Raw genomic sequence first — 22,658 nt, 5'->3', positions numbered from 1 at the left:
AGAGTCCCTAAGGATAAGCAGGGCTAGGGAGCAGCTCTGTGGACCCGGACACTCCCTGTTCCCGCACCGACACCTGTCCATCACTGAAGGCAGGACAGTGGGGATTTCGAAATTCAGGGGCCGAAAGAGCTCCTCACACCCTCACCCCAGCACCCACCTGCTGCCTTTTGCCACACAGCACACATGAACGGGCACACGCCTGCCTGAGCACTCCTACACACTCCTAGACACGGGGCACATGCACACCCCAGGCGTGCCTGCATAGACACACACTCCTTATGAAATAAAAAAGCAAAAATGCTGTCAAACCTCCCCAGCCAATGGCCTCCCTGCCAGTGTCTGACTGTGTCCCTGGCCACCCGTGTACATCAGCTCTGCCCACAGGGCCAGCCTGCAGTTGGACACTCCCTGGGCCCTGGTGATCAGAACAATTCTTCCTTCTGAGCCAGGCTGCAGGGAGGGACTCGCCAGGCCCTGAGTAGCAGGGTTCCTTTGTGTCTTCACTAAGAGTCACCACAAACTAGGCCCAGGGGACACAGAGGTAAAACACCCAGCCTTCATCCCGTGGAAAGATGGCCTTGTAACCTGGACAGATGACCAGGTCAGAGAGGAGGGGAAGGTTGGGAGCCCCAGTTCAGTTGCCAATACAGCCGCTGCTGCCTGCTGCCTGGGTGTATCATGCCCTTAAAACTGACTTTAATTTGTTTGGGTGGTAAGGAAATAAAATATAAAGAAGAAAATAAAATGAGATTTGCTGATCTACTTAATCTGAGATAATAATCATGAAAATATCAGCCTATTCTTTCCCTTTTGTTTTCTTCTTGGTGTGCTTAATCTTCATCTTCTATTCAATTCATTTGACCTCAAGAATTAAAATGGATCTCTAGAAATTCTTTTCACTCTGGAGAGATAAAGAGAAAACAGGGGGCCAAAGTGGTATCCCCAAGAACCCCACTGCCATCTTGCGGTCTCTGGTTCTGCAGGTAAGTGGAAAAGGCACACCAAGGTTAGAAAACAGACCTCAAAGAGGGTCCCGGGGAGACTCCCTGCTATGGTTTGAACAGCCCCCTAAAGTTCACATGTTGGAATCTTGGTCCCTGAAGAAGTCATTAGCGGCACTGGGAGGTGGGGCCCATAAAAGCGTGGCGTCTGCTCAGAACCTTCGCCACACTCCTGCAGGCTGAGGCCTCTCTGAATTGCTAGGGCTGTTGCTGGGAGTGAGAAGGAAGCAGAGCGAGGTGTGGTGCTTGTTACAAAGGATCCTTCTGGTCACCGAAAGGGCCGAGGGGGAAGTGCAGAATGAGGGAAGCCTGGCGGGGGGCCACTGGCAGGATTCCGGGAGGGGGGGGTGGCTGGGACCAGGACCCCTCCGTCCTAGGCGACTGGCGCCTGGCCCTGGAGATTCTGTGTTCATGATACTTGCCCTCTGCTGTGGATGGAACTGTGATCCCCTTAGGAAAATCCACAGGCTGAAGTCCTCACCCACCCCTCAGAATGTCACCTTCCATGGAAGGGGGGTCACTGCAGAGGTAATTAGTTAAGATGAGGTCACAAGGGGGGGGTCCTGATCCAACAGGACTAGCTCTGTCATCCAAAGGAGAAACCAGGTCTCCCCAAGAGACACCTGCAAGAAGAAGACACGGAGAGGCACAGGGTCCTCGGGTCTCCGGTCCTGCAGGTGAGGGGCGTCGACGTCACGCTCTGTCCTAACGGTAGGCAAAGAGCCGCACAACTGAAAGACCCACAGCTCTTCTTAGATTCCTGGGAGAAGTGAAGCCACAGGCAAGCCCTGACCCCAGACTGCAGACACAGACGGGCAGAGCCACAATCCAATCCGCCAGAGCAGGAGCCGCCAGAGGAGACTCCAGAGTGGACAAACCTGGCTCAGAGCCAGAGCCCAGGTGGCCAAGTCTGAGAGTGGAACCCCAGAGGACTCAGCCAGGAAAGTGTGTAAACTTCGCCTCCAGGGACCAAGTCCTCACCGTCCACACCGTCCTCACCGTCCACACCGTCCTCACCGTCCACACCGTCCACACCGTCCTCACCGTCCTCACCTTCCACACTGGAGGAAAAGCCCTGCCTGCTGCCCCAGGGGAGGGAGGACTCACCCGAGGTCCAGGGCTCCTGCTCTTCCAGCCTCGTCTGCCCTCAGGAGGAAACTGTTAGCCGGCGCCTGGCCACTAACCTGTCCCTGGAGATTGCCAGCTAAGGGAAGGGAAGGCTGCCGCCTGCAGCCACCCTGTCCCAGCAAGGGAGGGGGCTGAGCCAGGCTTCCAAGGTCACCTTCCAAGCTGAAAGCTCTCTGAGAGACTGAGACTCAATCCCAGGGTGACCGAGCACTTGCCCTCTGCACAGGCCTCCCTGCCCAGTCACCAGGGCTTGCTGGTGACACTTCCCGCTGTCCCCATGTCAGCAGCAACAGAAAACCACAAGGAGACACAGCGGGTGGCTTCAGAACCAGGCCCGGCAGGGAGGCTGGGATTATCAAGACAGGAAACTGGTAACAACTGACCCGCTGCTGAGGGGTCCAGCCGCACACCTGTGGTCCCAGCTACTCAGAGGCAGGAGCATCGTCGAGTCCGGGAGTTCGAGTCCAGCCTGGGGAGCAAAACAAGGCCCCCATCTCTAAAGGAAAAAAGTGCTAAGGCCTTTGATAGGTCAAGCAGCCCGTATGAGAAACAGAGGCGCAACGCCAGGAGAGAGGTGGAAATACTAAGAGCCAAGAGAAACCCTGGCCACCACGAGGACCGAAGGTAGACTGGACTGGCTGAGGGGAGGGTCTCTGAGCTGAACACGGGACAACGGACCACCTGGTGGTGACAGAACAGATCCCAGCCTCCTGGGGTTCTGGACCCTACTCATGTGTGACAAGTGAAGGACACACTGGACGTCACTCGTCACTGGAGAGATGCAATGCAAACCAGAATGAGAGCCCACTGCCTTCCTGCTAGGATGGCTACTAGAAAACAAGGAGAGAAAAGAAAAGAACTAGGAGGGGTCGGTGAGAGGGACTGGAGCCTTAGGCTGGGGGCGGAATGGGAAATCAGTCTCCATGGCGGCTCCTCACGCACCTCCAGGCAGAAGTGTCCTGGGAGCCCGCGAGTCTACTGCGGGGCATAGACCAAGTAGGTTCAAATCTACAGCAGAACCTCGTTCAGCTGGGAGCGAGGAAATTCCAGCACATGCCCCAACAACCCTGGAGACATCCCACTGAGGAAACGAGCCAGCAGGGGCGGCCAGTGCCGCAGGATTCCCTTCAACAAGGCCCCCCGAGGAGCAGAGGAGTCCCAGAGGCAGAAGGTACAGGGGGACTGGGGAGGGGACAAGGGAATTGATATTGTATGGGGACGGAGTTTCAGTTTTGCAAGATGAAGAAGATCTGGAGATGGCTGGTGGGGATGGTCACACAGCAACGTGAAGATATTTGATTCCCTCAACTGCACACTTGAAAAAGGTTCAGATGCTCCGTTTCACATGATGTGTATTTTACCATAATAAAATAAATAGGGGCGGGGGAAGCGAAAGGGAAACAAAGACTTTCTCAGATAAAGCTTGAGGAATTTATTGCCATAGACCTGCCTCACGAGAAATGGGAAGAGAGAAGCTGGGGTGCAGCTATGCTGCGGAGCACTTGCCCACCCTGTGCGAGGCCCTGGGTTCAACCCCAGCACTGCAGAAACGAAGAAGTGTTCAAGGAAGTCTTTTAGAAAGAAGGAAAGTGACCGGGCCACAGACTTCTTGGTCCTAATCGAACTACAGGTAAGGGTTCCATGGGATTCCTCATAGCAACAATGTATCGGTCCTAGGTCCACCATTGCAGAGGCTCACATTCAAGCCAAGTGCACAGCAGGAAGGGACAGCCACAGCAGGCAGAGGGTAGGCAGCTAAAGCAGGAAGACAGCAGTTGGCACAGTGGCCCGGGTGTGCACAGATCCATGTGCACACACCAGACCCCCGACCCGCCCACCTCTGCCTATAGGCACCAAGAGCATCCAGGAAGCTCCCTGAGCCAGGCGGTGCTCCCGCGTTGTCTCCATGCATCTCCCAGCTGTTCACATCTCCTTCTGCACAGCAGCCTGTGTTAATTCAGATCCAGGGCCCCAGGTCAGCCCCGTTCCTGCTGAGTCCCTCGCAGTCACTGGGAGTATTTGTGGATATGAGCACACGTGCAAGGAAGGAGCAGAACTCAGGAAAGAAATGGGAGGCCCTGGGAGGCCCGTCTGAAGGAGGAGGGCTGATGTTTATCAGGAACTGTGGCAGATGCCTCTGTGAGCCAGGAGGGTCTCCCAGGCCCTCTGAGCAAGGAGCTGCTGTTCCTTTCTCCCAGGGACGCCAGGCTGTGCCTTCAGGGCTGGATGCTGTCCACCCCTGCACGTCTCCCATGAGGAACGGCCTGGCCACCCTGGACATGGACTGCAGCAGGGCTCCTCTGGGATGGAGTGCTTGTCTGTATCTGTGAGCACCAATCGTAGCCACTTCTGAACCCCAGAGGCCCTCGGCTCTGGGGAAGCAGCTGTAGCTGTCCTTGGACTTTCCTGTGATCAGGGGGTGAGGGGCAGCCCCTCGGGGCTGGAGTGGGGACGTGGTGCCCTCTTTGAGACTGTTCTGTACAGTGTGACTTCTTCCTCCCTGGTAGCAGCCAAGTGAGTGCTAAACGTGCCCCAAGGTTGGTCTCTAAGATCCGGTGTGGCTACTGTAGAAAGTCCATTTGGGGATCCCTCCCCCAGTACATAAACACACACATGAGAATATACATGCATGTAGGCAGACCACGCATGCACACATGTGCACATACATACATGTGTGCAGAATGCACACACACACACACATACAGGTGTGCACACATGCGCGCGCCCACAGAACTACATTGCAGCAGCTTGTAGCCACTTGGCCACTTGGATCATGGCAGGCTGCAGTGGCTCCGGCTCCAGCTCCGGTCCCCGGGGAACCAGCAGGCCCTGCGGTTTGCAGTGAGGTGTGGAGAATGAAGGGGGCTGGGCAGGGTGAGTGACTGCAGCCTGCACTCCCCAAGCAGCTTGAGAGGACTCGATCACTCCTTAATTATCTGGAATTAGAGTGCCATCGCGCCTCTTTACATCATGGTGGAGGAAATCGGGCCATCCATTAATTACCTGATCCATATGTAGAGTGTCACACATAATTTTTCCAGAGCCAAAGGGTCCTTGCTCCAAGACCTGCGTCATCCCTTAATGATGACGGGAGTGAAAGGAGAGAGGACCCCAGAGCCAGATACTGCCAAGGCCAGGTGACAGCCTGCTGAGGGCTTCACCCAGGATCCCTGGGGAGCAGCCCTGGGGTTGGGCCTCCCCACAGCAGAGAAGGATCCAAAAGTCCAGGGACGGAATGGAGAGTTTGACAAAGGGCCCTCGTCCTTCTATCCAAGCCTGTTAAGAGGAGAAGGAGATCACTATAAAGGCAGAACATTAAATAAGTTTAAGATATAGCATGAAGGATCTAGATTAGAGGAGAAGAAGGACTTTTCAGAAGCAGGGGAGAATTGCAGACTGCGCCACTTTCCCCAGAGGCAGGGCATTTTGTGACCAGGCTGGGGAGAAATTCTCTTCTGGAAGGAATTTTTGTGTTAGAGACTAGACAATTACCAGGGAAGCAGGCAGAAGACCAAATAACACAGAGGCCACAGTCTTACCAATAGCTTCAGAAGGTGCCCTGTGCATGGGGGGGGGGGGTTAGAGGAAGAGGGAGACTGAGGCAGAGAGATGCCCGAGCTTAATTCAGGCTGCACTGTTGGTTTTATCAACCAAAATCTAAAAACACGGTGACTGTCGCAGGGGCCTCAGGAGGTGCCCCATGACTCTGAAGCAGAAAGGGCAAAGGCAGCCTTCCACTCCCTCTGGGGAGCTTCCTTGGGTGGGAGGTGCTCTTGACTGTGGGGGGCGCAGGCTGTCAGGGGTGAGAGGTCTCTTTGCAGCCTCAGAGACCCCTCCGGTGTATCACCTGTCCAGGTCTCACAACCACCTAAGGGTGGGTCCTATCCTTGGCTCCATCTCACCTGGAGCAGGTGGTGGAGCTGGTGCAGGTGCCCTGGCTCACCTGGCCTTCTGGTCCCCACAAAAAGCACTGGGTGTCACTGTGTCTGGGGAGGGCCCCTGCCCGGTGCTTAAAGGCCATCTCAGGTCCTCGTTTCCAGCTTTGTCTCCTGGAGCTTTCAGTCCCCAGGGTCCCACAGCTGGCGTCCAGCTGTCCAGCCGTCCAGCTGGGTAGGAGGCTGGGCCCACACATTCTGCCCCTGCCTCCTGACCCTGGGCCCAGCCCCTGAAAAGGGGAGGAGAAAGAAGCAGCTGCCTGTCCTGCTGCCAGAGATCAGCCAGAGTGAGGAGGGGGAGGGGGCTCCTGCCTCCCCTCCTAGCTGGGCCTCCGGCTCACTCCTCCATGTCTCCCTCTCTAGGTTCCCAGGTTCCCAGGTGGGGCCTGAGCACCATGTAAAGTGAGGCTCACCCTCCTGGTGGAAAGGAGCCTCAGCTGATTGGCTGCCCCAGCAGGTGACACAGGACCTGTGTGGTTCCCCAAGCATGGATGACAGTGGCAGGAGGGAACCAGCTTCTGCCATTCCCCCATGCACCCTGGCACTGAAGCTCCACTGAGTCACCCCAGCCGATAGAAACAAGGCTTCCAGCATGTTCCAGGGAGGACCACAATTGTTTTGGCTCTACCCCATGGCTGAATACTGTGCCCCCAAATCCGTGCCCATTTGGAAGATGAGATCATGACCTTATTTAGAATAAGGGTCTTGGATGGGTGCCGAGGACCACCCAGCTGATCCCATCTTCCTGGTATCTGGAACTTAGAGGATTTAGGAGAGGGGGCTCTTTAAGAGAGAGAACACAGAATGACAAATGGAATGAAAAGGAAGTCAACGTATTAGCAGGGATGCCCTGCTCAGGGTCCAGGAAGACCTGAACACCTGGCCCAGGCCTGGCACAAAGGGAGGCCAATCTGGGACCCACCCACTCTCAGCTTCTTAGACAGCAAGTGGACGGGCCACCTCCTCCCACCCCCACCCTCCTTGGCACTTCAGAGATCTGAGGTCCACTGTAGGCAGAGTCCACCCACCTTGGGATCTGAGAAAGGACCCCCAGCCCAGCCTCCTTTCTGGACCAGCCTCTTTGCCCTGAGTGGCACACACCTTCCCCAGCTCCAGGCTTCCCGAAGGGGATGCCCCAGATCCTGGGCAGCTCATAACCCCAGCCTGGGGACACTACGGACCCTGCCACACCCCCAGCCCCCAAGCTTTGAGGACTCCTAAAGTCACCCCCTCAGACGGAGGCTGAGGCTGCAGGGAGGAGGCAGGGAGGTGGAAAGGTGGAGGCGGGGAGGCTCTGGGGCATCTCTTGCAGTGGCTGGCTCGCTCTCCTTCCCTCTCAGAACTCCCTCCAACCTCTCCCTCCTCCACCCCCCTGTTTTTCTCCTCCATTACGTCTGCCTTAGATCTCCTGGAATAAGAAAGCCTTCTCCTGCCACCTCACTCCCCCTCCCAGCCGTTTAAGGCCATTATATTAAATAATGGTAATCACAAGCGTCTCTCTGTTCCGTCTTCCACGCCGCCTGTTCTCCTCTTCGCTTTAAAGCTCCCAAGCCCAAGGTCACAGGCCCCTCCGCGCTTAGATAAATCTCGCCACCGCGGAATCCGACAGACCCGCGCGGCCCTTTGTTGTGCATTCTTTGTTTGAATCGCGGCGCGCCGGGCGGATGCGCCTGCAGCTCTGCACCTTTGCATATTAAATCGTGGCTCTGCTTCCCGGGAAGGGAGGCGGGCGGGACCGCGGCGCCTGGCCCGCACCGCCGCTGCCGCCGAGCCCGTCCCGCTCCGCCCCGCCCCTCCCCGCCCCGCCAACCCCGGCGACTCCCACGCGGCGGTGTGTCCCTTTGTTCTCCGTGGCCTGCGCAGCGCCTGATCACCTGCCCAAGAAGAGCCGCGGAGTCGTTCACCCTTAATCACTTGATTAAACCAGAAGATGCCATCACCCCTCCCCATCCGGGGGAATGGGTAAATGGGGGTGGAGGAGGGCTCCAGAAGGGGGCTGCGCTAAGGGAGCCCCCCAGGGGGTAGAGGAGCCTCATCTCCTCTGGACCCTCTGGACCCCGCTGTTCCCTGCGGCGCTGGGGACCAGGCTGGTGCCCCGACAGACCTGGGGAGCTCTGGCTCTACCCCTGGCTGAATACTGTGCCCCCAAACCCATGCCCACTTGGAACATGCGCTCCTGACCTTATTTAGAATAAGGGTCTCTGGAAATGTAACTAAGGAGCCGAAATCCCTGTGGATTGTAGAGGGAGAGGACCTACATCATTGAGCGTGCTTGTAAGAAACAGAAAGGAAGGGAAGGGGGTGGGCACTCCAGGGGAACAGAGGAGCAGACACTAGCTGCTGGTTACACCAGGGACTCCGACTCTGGGAGAGGGGTAGGGTCTCCCTCAGAGCCTCCAGAAGGATCTGGCCTGAGCCCTGTGGATGCCTTTATCTTGCACCTCTGACTCCAGAAAGGACATGTCTGTCATTTTAAGCTGCTGTGGCACCCCCTATTCTGCTATGGCACGCCCAGAAAAAAATAACAGCGCTTCCTCCCTTCCTCCAGGGAAGCCAGCAAGATGGTCTGCCACCAAACCAAGAGCGGGGCACCAGCCCCGCAGTGACCATGAAGATTCCCAAGCACTAAAGGGTCCAAGCCCAGGCCCAGGCCCTCCTTGCCCTGATTCCTGAGCAGAGAAAGGGCAGACACTTCCAGAACATTTGCACTTTCTCTCCCCTCTCCTCCCCACTGGGCACCCATCATGGTGGGTCTCCTCACCCCAGGAGCACAGAAGAGAGCCTGCAGCCCGGGACCTGGCATGTGGCCTTAGGTGGCAGGAAAGGACTTTCTTCCTCCCAGTAGGACCATTGAAGCCAGAGGAGAGCTTGCTGGTCACAACTGTCCTGCTGCCAGCGAGTAGAGGCAGCACCGGCACTTCAGAAATCTGATGTCCACTGTAGGCATGGTCCACCACCTTGGGATCTGAGAAAGGACCCCCCCCCCCAGGTCTTCCCCAGGTCCGCTGTTTGTCAGGCTTTTTCCCCTCCAGCCTCACTTGTTATTTCAATTTCCTTCCCTTCATCTCCTCTAATCTCACATATTTTCAGACCGAGTGGAGGAAATGAGAAATGCCGTCACCTTCACCATGAGCTCTGATGGGGACGAGGACAGGGTTGATTCGGTTTTCCTCCCAGAGGCTGGAGAGATTAATGAGAAAACTTCTGCTCTAAACGCTTGAACCTCCCTGTGAGCACGGCCCCTGCTCAGGGCCCTCTTCCATCTGGTCAAGCCCCTCCTGAGAGCTGATCCTGGAGGACTTCAGCTTTTTACAAATAGAACTGTCCCCGCCCCCACGGCTGGCAGGCCTTCCTCTGTTCATGATGCACCTGGTGGAGGTGGCAGTGAAAATTGGCACCTGCCTCCGGGGGAGGGGTTGGCCCCCCGCAGGTCAGGATCCAAACTCCTGCCTCTGCTGGCCACAGGAGCAGGGTATAAAATGGTGGAAAGGGGACGGTCCCAAGAATTTTTCTCCCAGCCTGGTGTTAGGCTGCCCATTGGGGTCCAGAGATCCAGATGGGGTGTGAGTGGAGAGTTTCCTAAGCCCTCGCCGTGGTTTTAGGACAGGATAGCAGAGTTTGGTCACCAAGAACAAGGCTCAGAAGTGCCCCCCCACAGCCCTGCTTGGGGAGGGGTACACAGTTAGGCTGATGTTGGGAAGGGCTCACCTCGGGCTGTTTCCCGGACCCTTGGCAGCACTTGCCATCAACCCCCATTTGTGATTTTGAGCTTCCGGGACCTGCAGCAATAATGGGGCTTCAGCGGGGCTCCCATAGGCACCTGATGTAGGAAGCACGTGAAGGAAGAGAGGGGAGCAGACACCCCTGGGAAGGGCCCCTAGGGGCCCAACGACCCCCTGTGCTGGGGCCCAGGGATTCAGGGCCCAGCAGCCTCTGAACCCACACAGCTGACTCGGGGCCCAAACAATTGTCTGTGACACTCTTCCCTGAGTGTGGCCTCTCTTTCACTGTCCCCAGGAAGCTGTCATTAGCCTGTCCCCAAACAAGACCTGGGGTTGGAAGAAAGATGGTGCCTTCCTCAAGTACTTTATCTGGGCCTGACTTCTGGCCTCCTTCCCTCTGAGGTTCCCTCCTCCTATGAGGTTCCACCCTGCCACTCACACCCCTGACCTTCACCTCCAGCTGTTGGTACAGGCACAGAGACGCCCAGCATGATGTCCACGCACATCAGCCTTCCTCCTCTGAGTCTGCTCCTGCTCCTCATGACACCTGTCTCAGTACCACCTCATCAACCGAGCCATCCGCCTTCTTGCTGGACCTAAACCCACCAAGTCCGGGCCTCCCTGGAGGGACCAGGGCTCCCTCACTTCCTCACCCTACCCCAGGCAGCCACACCAACCCCATCCTCACCGCCCACTCTCTCTTCTGCTTGTGACACAGAAGCCAGTAGAAATCGCCACAAGCCTACAAAGACAAGGTGCACCCTGATTCACACCCCTCTCCGTGGGTGGCTGGACGCTGCAGCAGGAGCTTGGGAGATTCACATTCACCCCCTTGACCAGGTGTCTCCACTCTGGCCTGAGGGGCCTGCCCGTAGCCTGTGGAGCGTGGCAGCCTCCAGGGCACAGCCTTGCCCTCCTCCCCTCCTTCCCCTCCTCACCCTGGACCAGCTGCAGGGCAGCAGCCCTCAGGGAGGGAGCGACCTGGCTGGCATTGGTCTCAGGATGGTGCCGGAGACCAGGTGCACTTGGGGTGACTCCTCCCAGTGATGAGAAGCCCCTGCCCATCCCCAGCCCTCCCCCCTCTGCCCTCTGCTCTGGGCTCCTGATGCAGGGCTTCCTGGCGGCTTCCTCAGCCTGCCAGTCCCCCCACCTTTGCAGAAGAATTCTCTCCCCACCTCCATGACATAGATAAGATTTATGACTAAGTCAGGGAAGAGGTGTCTCGGAGGCTTGGGGGTCTCTGAGCAATAACTCCTAATTCAGAGCTTCATGCAGGGCAGCCAGACAAGGGCATCCCACCAGGGCCTGCGGCGAGAGAGGCGCGCAGAGGAGCCGTGCACAGGTTTCCCGCCCCCACACATCTGCTCCCCACCCTGGGGACCCCTCGGCTGCCGCACAAGAACCCACGGAACCCACTGAGGCTGCGTTCCCCGCGGGGGAAGGGAGGATGGGTTTCTTGAGGACAGAGATTTAAAAGGAAGCTTTAAAACTGTGCCTGAGCAAGATTTAATACTGACAATTAGCCTGGACAAACAGTTAATCGCTCTGGTGGGATAATTTACACAGGCTCCCCGCAACCGGGAGGCCTGCGGAATACAGCACCGCGAATCAGCAGTAGGAGAGGCGGCGCCCCTCCCAGCCCCGCCCAGCCCCGCCCAGAAGCCCCGCCCCTCGCCAGCCCCGCCCCTCGCCAGCCCCGCCCCCACAAAGCCCTCCTAGCGCTGGGTTCCTGGGGCCTGAACTGACGCGAACAACTGTGGAGCCCCCTGTGTGGAGGCATCTCTGTCTGGCTGACATCTACCCAGAGCCTTGGACCCTGGGCCTTGGGCAGGATGGAGGCTACAGGGTCTCCGGCTGAGGCAGGGAAGGTCTGGTGTCTTCTTGGGGGAGGTTGGGAGAGTGGGTAGAAAATGGAGCTAGGAATTTCTGGAGGCTTAAATGCTGCTCTGCTGGGCGGGGGGGCTAAGTTGGCTTTCTGGTGACCCATCCACTTAGCCTCAGTTTCCCTCTCTGGAAGTGGGGAGAGACTGGACTGACCGGCAGGGTTCCTGGGGAACGGGGTGGGAAAGCACGTGGGAGCATCTATCCTGGGGTTTCAGATCAAGGGATTTTCTGCTCATCACGTGGTCCCTTCCCAGTGGAGAGCCCCCTTTGCACTCTAGACACCCCCATGTGCTGCATCCCCAGACTGTGCCCATAAAAGCATTTAACAGCTGACCCCAGCCCATGTTTCTCGCAGACACCAGCAGCCTTCTCTACCTGATCCCACAGGTTTGACAGTGGCAATGTGCACTGAGCTTTTAGGACACATCGGCAAGGCTTTCCAGGGACACACCGTGGCCTCTCCACATAGGCCGGGCCAGGTCCAAGCTGCAGCCATTTTTGCTGCCTGTCTCCCAAGGCCAGGAACCACTCACGGGCTCCTTCCCTCCAGGAGCGCCTTCGCTCCCACTTCCATCTGCTTTACTCCCCATGTCCCTGGTAGGGAGCTGGGGAGGGTGGGGAGCCAGGGCTGCTGGAGGACCCAGGAACTGAGCAGCAGGGTGGGGGCCGGGCAGGACCAGGGTCGTTCTCCTCTGATGACGGGTGCCCTCTCCGTACCCACCCACCTCCCACTGGGGATCCTCTGAGGCTACCTGGGAGCCCGAGGGATGTGGTAGCAACGTAGTCACCCCCTGCTCTGCCCTCACGAGGCCTCCACCCAGCCGAGAAGCCAGGTAAGAAGGCAAAGAAGCAGTCACATTGACAACAACCTGTCACAGTGGCCAGAAGGTGGAGAGAGCCCAGAGGAGGCCCAGACAGAGAGAAGGTGATGCAGCCATCACGGGAGTAAGGGAGCACAGAGCATCACGCGGAGGGAAGAGCCAGACGCCAAAGGCCAGGGCTCCGATTCTGTTGACCACTGACATGAAATATTCACAGTCCTCAGCCCTGGTCATGGGGCAAGAGGCGGGCATGGAATGGGGTCAGGGGGCAAGAGGCGGGCATGGAATGGAGTCAGAGGGCAAGAGGTGGGCATGGAATGGGGTCGGGGTGACAGCGCCCACAGAGCACCTGGCGTGCTGCTTTCTCAGGGACAGAGAAGGGAAACCAACCCTTCCCTCGAGGCCATTCCACCATTCCGGCAGCCCCAGCCCAGGGAGCCTTCCCCATTCCTCGCTGGAGGCTCTGCTCCCTGCCTCCAGCTCCAGTGTGCGCAGGCACCAGAGAAGCCTGGGTCACCTGGGCCACCTCTCCTGCTCCTGTTCTCTTCATGGACAACGTGCAGGTACGGTGGCTGTGAGGGGCCAGCCCACGAGCCTGCACAGTGCAGACCCTCCGGGCCTCTCTCTGTTGGCTCTGGCCTGCACTTTCCAAGGAGCAGGCACTGGCCTGCTGCAGGCGCTGCCCCTGGTATGTGAAAGCACAGGCATCCTGCCTGCATGACGTCAGGCACCAGGCTGAGCAGAGTGCAGTGGGCCCGCAGAGAGAGGTGAGGACACCTGCCCAAGGTCACTCAGGTGGGACATGAGCACTAAGACTACCTCAGCTGCCTCAGCCCCAGAGCCACCTTCCTGTCCCTGATGTGACCCTGCCTCCCAGAAGGACAAATGGGGGCGGGGTGGATGGTGGGAAAGGGAGGGAGGTCTGCATGCATGGTGAGCGCACGAGCTTCCCTGCGTGGCCCCTGCGGCTGGCCTGTCATCACGCCCTACAGATCAGTTCAGGGAAACAGACTCCAGCTTCAAGCAGAGACTTAACTTCCATGAAAAGCAGCATATCGGCCCCAAATAATTGCCTCCTATCAGACTGTGTTAAAACCGAGGAGTAACCAGGGCTCCAGTACCTGAGGATTTATGGCACCTGACACCCCATTCTTTCCACACAATACATTTGCATAAGATGCTTATATTCCTGCAGCTTCACCGGACCTGAAAATGCAATGCGATCCCCATGGCGACTCTCTGGAGATAGACAATGGGCTGAAACGAAAACAGGGGCTGCCTGGGCGCTGCGTCTTTATTAGCAAACATGCCAGGATGCGCTGCTCCACTCGCTCGGTGTGATCGCACGAAGCCCACCCCGTCAGGGTGGCTCTGCAGCTCCCTGGATCCATCTCTCCATCTCCCCAGCGTCCACGCGCTGCTTCAAATAGGCAATAAAGCCCTCAGTTGAAGGGTAGCCTGGCTGCAGTTGGCCCCTTGCCCGTCCTCACTGGGCATGGTCGGGGAGACGAGGGGCAGGAGGTATTAGGTCTCTGAATCCGTGTTCTCTGCTCTTCCTACTGAAGGCAGTTCCATGTTGGAGCATGCTCTCCTGAGGCTGGGATTATGGCTCCCTGGGCTCCGGTCAGGAGGATAGAGCACAGTCCTGCTGGAGGCAGGGGCTGAATGGCAGGGCTGTCCACACCCTTCCTGCCAGAGAGAGGACTTTGTCCCTGGAGGGTGGGCAGGACTCAGTGGGAGACGGCGCTGCCACCTGATGATGCTCCTTTACTTCATCCTGGGTCTGTCCCTTGAACAGCTGGTGGCATGAAAGCTAAGACTGAGGCCAAACGTGGGAAGATGCTCTACCTCATTCATACTTTTTAAAAAATGCAAATTAAAACCATACAATAAATATTTTGCCAACTGGCGAAACAGCAGAGACTTAGAAAGTAGCCAGCTTGGGCTGGGGGTGTGGCTCAGCAGTAGAGCACTCGCCTAGCATGCATGAGGCACTGGGTTCCATCCTCAGCTCCACATAAAGTAAAACAAAAATAAAAACATCGTGTCCACGTATGACTTTAAAAAGAAAGTGAATAATTGTTAAAAAAAAAAAAGAAAGAAAGAAAGTAGCCAGCTTTGGAAAAGGGGTGGGAATGGAACTCGTTCCCTGCACGATGGCACCTACAAATGGGAGTGAGGTCTTTAGATCCTTGCTACTCCACGCAGGGTCCCAAACCAGCAGGGGCCATCCCCGGAGCTGGCCAGAGTGCAGATTCCCAGGCACCAACCTGGTCCTGCTGAGTGGGAGTGTGGCCAGGCCCAGCCATACGCAGCGTGCCACCTGCTCCAGGTCATCCTGCGACAGCCCGAAGTTTGAGACTCATTGCTTCAGAGGACGCCTGGGCCCAGAACCCCCCTCCTTTCTCTTGCTATTAGATTTTCTAATTGGTCACTGCTGGGGTATAGGAAAGCAATTGATTTCCTAATGTGCGGCCTCCATGTGGTCATCTTGCTGAATCCTCCTGCTCGTCCTGATAATTTCTCCGATGATTCTATTGGATATTCTAGGTAGGAGTTTCTATTGTCTGCAAATAATGACAGATTTGTCTTGTCCTTTCTAATTCATGTAGCTCTTATTCCTGTTTCTTATCTTCAGTTCCATTTGCTAGGGCCTTGAGAGCAATAATGAAATCTGTTCTGCTTTTAGAAATTATTCCACAAATAGGCCTATTTGGACATGCATGCCAGGAGGCCTGGGCAGGCACGTCTAGGGCAGCTGCAGCCACGAGAGAAAAACACGTTAGGGTGCCCAAATACCCCTGGGTATGGGGCTGGTTGGTTACACCAGGGCTTAACCCAGGCAATGAAGCATTATGCAACCAATAAAACGGCTGGGCAGACCTAAAAGCACCAACGTTAAGAGGTATCACACCTGTCATGACCGGGAGGACGTGAACAGCACGGATACCGAGGAGACAGGAAATTCCCTACTCTTGCTTGTGAGGAAGAATACAGGGGGCCTGAGGTGGCAGCCAGAGGTGAATGCCTCTGTTTATTATGTTACTTTTTATCTTCTGCAAGTATTGCTTTTTCAGTAAGAAATCAAGTGTTTCTTTTCTTTTTTCTTTTTCAACCAATTAGCTCGGGCCCACAGAGATGTGTGCCTCCCTGTTCATTAGGCTTCTAAACTGGGCTGTGCATCAGAGGCCCCCAGACCTGGTGTCAGGGGAGGAGAGTGAGGAGAGCCTGGTGTGACGTGTCCCTCCGGCTGATGTCTCTCTGGCCCTGGTCCCCCCTCCAGGTGGGCCCCACGTCAGCTCAGGAGCATTCAATGGTAGGGCTCAATGGCGCCTTCTCTCCCTCTATTTAACTTGAGTAGTTCCACAGCCAGCAGAGTGGGCTCCGCCCAGGATGCCCTGGCAGCTGGCACTGTGCCCCTCCTATGACCCATGGGTCAAGGGAGTTCCAGGTGCGAGTCCCACCACCACCTGCAAGTGGTGGGACGCAGCACAGGTTTCCTAACCTCAAGGGGCAGCTTCCTGGTCCATGAAGAGGCGGATCAATGCCAGCTTCCAAGGGACGTTACCAGGGTTACAGGACAGTGTCCAGCGAGGACTCCACCAGCATGTTCCTGGAGTACCTCCCAGGGAACTCAGCTCCTGGGCCATGAGTCTCCAAGGTCAGCTCTGCAGCTCCTGTCAGGTCAAGGTCAGGGGCAGGCAGCCTCCTCCTGATGCCTTTCAGGTACCCTCGGCCCTCTGGTTCTTATTCCAGAGCTGGGACCAGGAGGACTTATGACACCCTCTTGCACTAGGAAACCCAGGACTCAGACTATGACCTGGAAGAGGCAGAGGCAAAGGGGCCGTGGGTCTTTGCACCTGTGAGGCTCCTTCTGCCACCCAAACTCACCCCTCCCAGCTCCGAAACACTCTCATCAAAGAGCCTGACCCAAAGTGACAGGCTCTGCGTACGTGTCTTTCCACGTTCAGAGAGCAGGGGAAGATGGGAAGGCGTAGAGCAGTAAGCCACACGGAAGGTTATGAACGACGCCTCTCTTCCTGTCTTAATTTTCTGAAATTTGCATAACAAAGATGGAAATGCCTCCTCTAGATGCTTGGTACCAATTTTGGAAAACACACATTAAGTCCTGATACACAGAACTTGAAAAAGCATAAACACTCCTACAAAGTAACAATGGCATGATGTTCAATAGCAGAAGCACAACTGGAGGCGTGCCTCTGAGCCAGACCGCAAAGCCCAGGATGGGTGGGGGCTCTCAGAGTGACGGCTGCTGGTCTTCTGTGTTTTCTGAAATGTCCACCATGACAAATATTACTTTTTAAGATGTTCAGATGTCACCTTTTCAGAGGGAACTTTTGTAAATACTATACTAGAAACAATCTGCTGCTCTCAGAAGAGAAAGCATCTCCGTCCCCTTCTCCCATTTATTTTTATCCGTGGCCCTGACGGCCACCTGGGAGTGTGCTGGGCAGGCAGGTGGCTGCCAGTCTCCCACAGGAGTGCCAGCTCTGAGGATGGGGTGCTTCTCTGGAGCAGAGTGCGGCACAGGGCAGCATTCAGATCGATGAATGGATGGAAAGACAGGTGAACGGACCAGGGGAGTCACGGGAGCCCACACCCTGGGAAAGGTGGTGGTTCCCCTGGAAGCCGAGCAGACTGGCCAGGCAGACAGGCTCACGGATCGGCAGACACTGCCCCGCGCAGGCAGACAGATAAGGTCACCACAGAGGCTGCCCGGTTCTCAGGGTGGCATGTGGTGCCAGGGTGACTGGAGACAGGTGCAATGAGAGCTTCGTCATCCCCATACACATTTAGTGCCAGTGATGTGCCCATCTCTGCTGGGTGCCTGAGCACAGGTCCCCAAGGAATTTGGCAGGAGTTCAGTGGGGCATAGGAGAGAGGGAGAAAAGGGACATTTATAAGAAATTTATTGTATGCTGAGGTTTGCATAATATTGTGTCATTTAAATCTTAAGGGCCTACAAAATCAAGAGTGTAGGAGCAGTTACCCTATGAGGTCAGCAGAGACGAGCTAGAGATCACGGGGGAGCTGGCGTGCACTCTGTGAGCTACTGCTTGACACCCACCCTCACAACACCTTCATGGAGCAGGGAATCACACTACCAAACCAGAGACCAACCTGGGGCATTCAGGGTTGAGGGCGGGGGGCTGAGTAATTTGGCAAAGAATGGAACTAGACCCCAACACGGCATGTATATATAAATTCCAGATATTGGTTCACAGGGTCACTGTGAGGGGTAAATGAGAAGATATGTCAGAAATGCATGGCAGGTAGTAGCTCAATACAAAATGAGTTGTGTGATTGACAGATGAGGAAACTGAGGCTCCAAGATGTTCTGTGACTGCCCCATAGTCACGAAATGTAAGTGATGGAACTAGAATTCAGATCTGCTTCTCTCTGGCACCCAGGCCCTGCCTACCCACATTCCCAGTCTGTAGACAATGACTTAAATGCAGAGGGACAAGGACTGACTGTTAGCAGGAGATGCAAGCTGCTCTGTGAACCTGAGGACCAGGTGAGACGGTGAACGTAGGAGGTCATGAGGTTCTGTCCAGGAGAGGCAGCGAGGCTGGAGTGCTGGGGGAAGCATCCAGAACATCGAGAGTTGCTGTTCTGCAGACAAGACGGCAGGGGGAAGGCACAGAGGTGTGGAGCTGCCCGGGCTCAGGTTTGATGAGACCTGAATGTGGGTCTGGGAGCAGGACAAGGCAGGGGAGGAGGGGGAGGAGCTGGAAAGAGGGACTTGGGCCAGGTCAGAGACATGCCAAGGGGGCTTAGCTTCATCCCAGAGCTCCTGGCTCCCAGCAGGCTGCACACTGTAACCTCAGGGTAGATGAAGAACACCCCCTGTTACTCAGGAAGCAGAGACAGGAGGATCATAAGTTCAAGGCCAGCCTGGGCAACTTAGTGAGACCCTCCTCAAAATAAAAAATAAACAGGGCTGGGGATGGAGCTCAGTGGTAGAGCACCCCTGGGTTCAATCCCCAGGGGGAAAAAAAAAGAATTCCCCAGGGTCCAGGGCTGCTGGACCCATGATAGAGAAGGCAGAGCGGCCAGGGTGCTGGAGAGAAGTTGACGTGGGAATGGGCCCAGGCATGGCAGGTCCTGGATGGCCACTGTGAGGACTTGGGCTTTTCATCTAAGATTTTAGCAGGGTCTCTCTGTCCCCATTACCTACGTCTTTGGGTGAGGGAGAGGTTTAGAGGAGGCAGAATCTGCCCAAAGCCGGAGATGTCACTGGGCTACTGCCGAGTCCACGTAAGAATTCAAAGTCCTGACCCAGACTCGGCTGCATCAGGAACTGGGAAGAAAGCAGAGGGAGATTCCAGAAATAGCCGTGGGACAGGAAGGTGCACCAGGCCTGGGTGCTCAGTCCTGGCAGGTACCAGGCCTGGTGGCACCGGCCTCCATGGCCCTGCACCCCAGATACCACCTGCAGTGTCCAGCTTGGGTCCTGGCACAAGCTGCCCCTGGACTTGGTTATCACCCAGCAGGGTCAATGGCCACTGGGGTGGGGGAGGTCAGGGAGGAGGAGTTGGAATCAAGGACAACAGCTGTGGCAGAGGAAGCCTTGCCCGAGCAAGGAGAAGCCACCTGGGGAGGGAACCACCAGGCTTCAAAGGAGGCTGCAAGGCTGCAGGTGGGCCTTGGGGCCTGGCATCTTTGTCTGTCACCAAGTGTGGGTTCCAGTGCTGCCTCCCCAGGGAACAGAACGTGACAGGCTCATCTCAGTGCAGGACCTGGAAGCTCAAAGCCCAGGGTCCCTCCTAGATGCGGAAAACTGGAGCAGAGGGGTGAGACCCAGGCGGGTGTCCCCGGGCATCGGGTCTACCCAGGGTTCAGTCCTTGCCCGAGTCTCTCAATCTCTCCATTTCATATTCCTGTTAAAAAATAAGGACAAAGGCCAAGGGTCAGGGATCAGCCTCCCCTCCTCAGTCATTACCCAATTAACACATTCCAGTGGGCGAGCCCTGGTGCGCTGTGATTAACGCAGGAGGACAATTAGCCCAGAGCCTTCCCTGGGTTTCAACCTCCCTAAACAGCCCAGACAGGCGCGGGTCTCGGGGGCAGCCCCTCGTGTGCTCCTGCCCCCTCGACTGGAGGATGCCCAGGCTCAGCTTACCCTGCCAGGCGCCCCATCCCACCCTCCCTCTGGGCCTCAGCGGCAGGTCAGGGAGGCGGCCTCCCCACAAGCAGGAGGCCTGGAAAATGAACCCCAAATTAATTTATTCAGCCAATTCTTTAGGCAGGGCTCACGGAGAGCTGGCTCTGCCCAGCCCGGGGCCGGCTGCAGGGGGCTACATCGGGAACCGGACACCACCTTCCTGGCGCTAGCTGTCCTGCTGGGGACCAGGGTGCCCCTTTAAGGGGAATGAGGAAGTGGCCCAGGCGACACAAACCCCAGGCTCCTGAGGATTCCCAGGAGAAGGCATGGAGCTGGGTTCTCGGGGCCGTGGTGGCCATGTGCCTGGTGGAGTAGGAGCTGAGCCATGGATCAGGAGCTGGGCCCAAAGCCGAGGGCAGCTCCTGGAAAGAGGCTGGGGGATGGCTGCGTTCATCCGGAGAGCGGGAGCCTGGCCTGGCCACGCAGGATGGGGGGTGGAGTGGTGAGTGACGCGCGGCTTCGGCTGGGGTGGGCTGGTGGAGGGAGGAGGATGGTCCGGGGAGCTCAAGGAGGGTGCGGGACCTGTTCGCACGCGCATGCGTGTGTGCGCCTGTGCGTGTGCGTGTTGGGGCGAGGTCCGCCAACCCGGAGCCCCTGGGCTTCTAACCCACAGGTGGAGGGAAGGCAGGGCGGAAGCTGCGAGCTGGCATCTGACAAGGCATCTGAAAGTAGGCAGGGGCTGTCCAGGGCCAGAAGACCTCGGGAGGCCACGCAGCGCGGGCAACCAAGAAGAGGGGCCATAGGGCCTTCCAAGAGGTTCCAGGAGGCACAGGAGACCTCTCCTGGGAACCAGCAGGTTCTTGAGTCGTTGCAGAAACGAATTTAAGGACTCCTCAGGTTTTAGCGGAGAGAAGAAGAGCTGTTTGGGAAGTCAAGGTGAAGGGCGCTTCCTCAGGGCAGAGTGGGCGCTGCTCCAGAGAAGCACTTCTGGGACCGCAGACTTTTCTTTTAAAGGAAACTGTGCCAGGGGCGGCTTGGGGAGGTCGTGGGAACGCCGGCCTGCTGCACCCAGTCTTCAGCTGTGCATCAGGAGACGTTTAGGGCGTCTGGTCCTCCTGGGATCTTCACGCTGACATTGTCTCTGCTGTCGAGATGTTTGGAATGCGCCCCTATTGTCGGTTTCTTAAAATACATCTCTCCTGCCGGGCACAGTGGGGCACACCTGTCATGCCAGCGACTCTGACTAGGAAGGCTGAGGCAGGAGGATGGCGAGTTCGAGGCCAGCCTCAGCAACTCAGCAAGGCCCTGTCTCAAGTAAAAAATAAAAAGGGCTGGAGTTGTAGCTCAGTGGTAGAGCACCCTGGGTTCAGTTTTCTGTGTCCCGCCCCAATACATCATGCAGGCTAAGAGGGCATATAAGAATCAATAAATTAAAGCCGTTTTCATAGATGGTGAATTAATAGTACCTCCACAATTTGTGGGTTTCTCAGGAATCTGGGAATGGCAGGCTGGGGGCAGAGGTCTGAGGAGTACGTCTGACAGACCTACAGCCTCTTTTTCCTCCCCTTTGCCTCTGTATCTTCCCTTCTAGCCTACCTCCGGGGTGGAGGGGCCATGGGGTTGGAGCCACTCAGGTGTCAGTCTCTGGGAACCTGCTCGGGAGCCCAAAGGTGAGAAATGACAAGGTGGGGCTCTGGGTCAGGTCTGGAAGTTCTGAGGTAGCCTGCCACCCTCTGGACCTCTTCAAGGCACGCCCGGCGGAGGGGGCCCTCTTCCGGGCTCGTTTTCCTGACCCATCTGGCTGCAATGGTGTGGCGAGACACACATCCACCCATGCAGCCATCTGCTTTCAAATACTTCCAGCCTCTCCTGCCCCTGACTGCAGGTCCTGGAGCTGGGAGGTGGGCAGGGAAGAATTATGGGGCCTCCCCCACCCTCACTCTTTGGTACTGGAGATAGAACCTGGGGGTGCTTATCCACCGAGCCACATCCCCAGCCCTTTTTCTGCTTGAGTCAGGATCTCACGAAGTCGCTCGGGCCCTCACTAAGATGCTGAGGCTGGCTTTGAACTTACCATCTTCCCGTCTCAGTCTCCCAAGCTGCTGGGATCACAGGCGTGCATCACCACACCCGGCACTGCGGGGCATGTTCAAAGGAGCTGCCTGGCAGCTGGCAGCCGACCTGCCCACTCAGAAGAAGGGTCTGGTGGTGCCAGTGTCTCCAGCCTACTCCAAGGCAGATCCGTAACTCCCTGCAAAACCAGCCTGCCTGCTTAACTTGCTTCTTATTTTTTTAGCAACACTAAACACCAGCTTCAGCAACACCCAAAGGGGTAAAAGAAACAGCGAGAAAAGCGTCTGTCGAGTCTCCACCCTCAGGAGAAGAGAGGAAAACTCAGTTAAGTCCCTCACAGGTCTGCATGGAAGGGGACCCTGACAAAGCCACCTCCCACAGGCCACACAACAGGCCCTGTCCACCACGCACCCAAGGAAACCGAGGCCTGAAGAGGCCACCTGTCCAAGGCTCCAGGCTGGTGTGGCCCCTCCAGAGGAACACTGAATGAGTGGTCCAGGGCCACACCCTCAGGGCCGGCAGGATTGGGCTCTGAGGCTTCCCCAGGGGCATCCAGCAGCTGTGCATTTGGAGCGAGTTGCTGAACATCTCCAGGCCACAGTTTGCTCCAGGGAAACGAGGCTCGTGACATCTCCCATCTTGAAGGTTTCTTAAGAGGATTCATAAAAATCATGCTGAGCTCTAAATAGATCATAGTGCCACCCCCACCCCCACGGCTGTTCAGACCCAGGGAGATTCTGGCAGCTGCAGCCCCCTGCCCGGCATGTGAGGGTCGTGCCTCCCTAAACTGGTTTTCTTCAGAGGACATCTTAACCAGAGCCTCTGTTGTCCTCACCATGACAAACATCGGCAGCCACGGTGGCTCCCTGAGGTGAATTTTAAAAGAGCATTAAAGATTAAAGAATGCTCAGGTCAATTACGATATGAGGAAATGACTTTAGGAGTCATTACACATAATTTTGTCT

The sequence above is a fragment of the Urocitellus parryii genome, chromosome 7 (assembly GCF_045843805.1).
Source record: "Urocitellus parryii isolate mUroPar1 chromosome 7, mUroPar1.hap1, whole genome shotgun sequence".
Classification (NCBI taxonomy): domain Eukaryota; kingdom Metazoa; phylum Chordata; class Mammalia; order Rodentia; family Sciuridae; genus Urocitellus; species Urocitellus parryii.
This window is presented reverse-complemented; position numbering follows the sequence as displayed.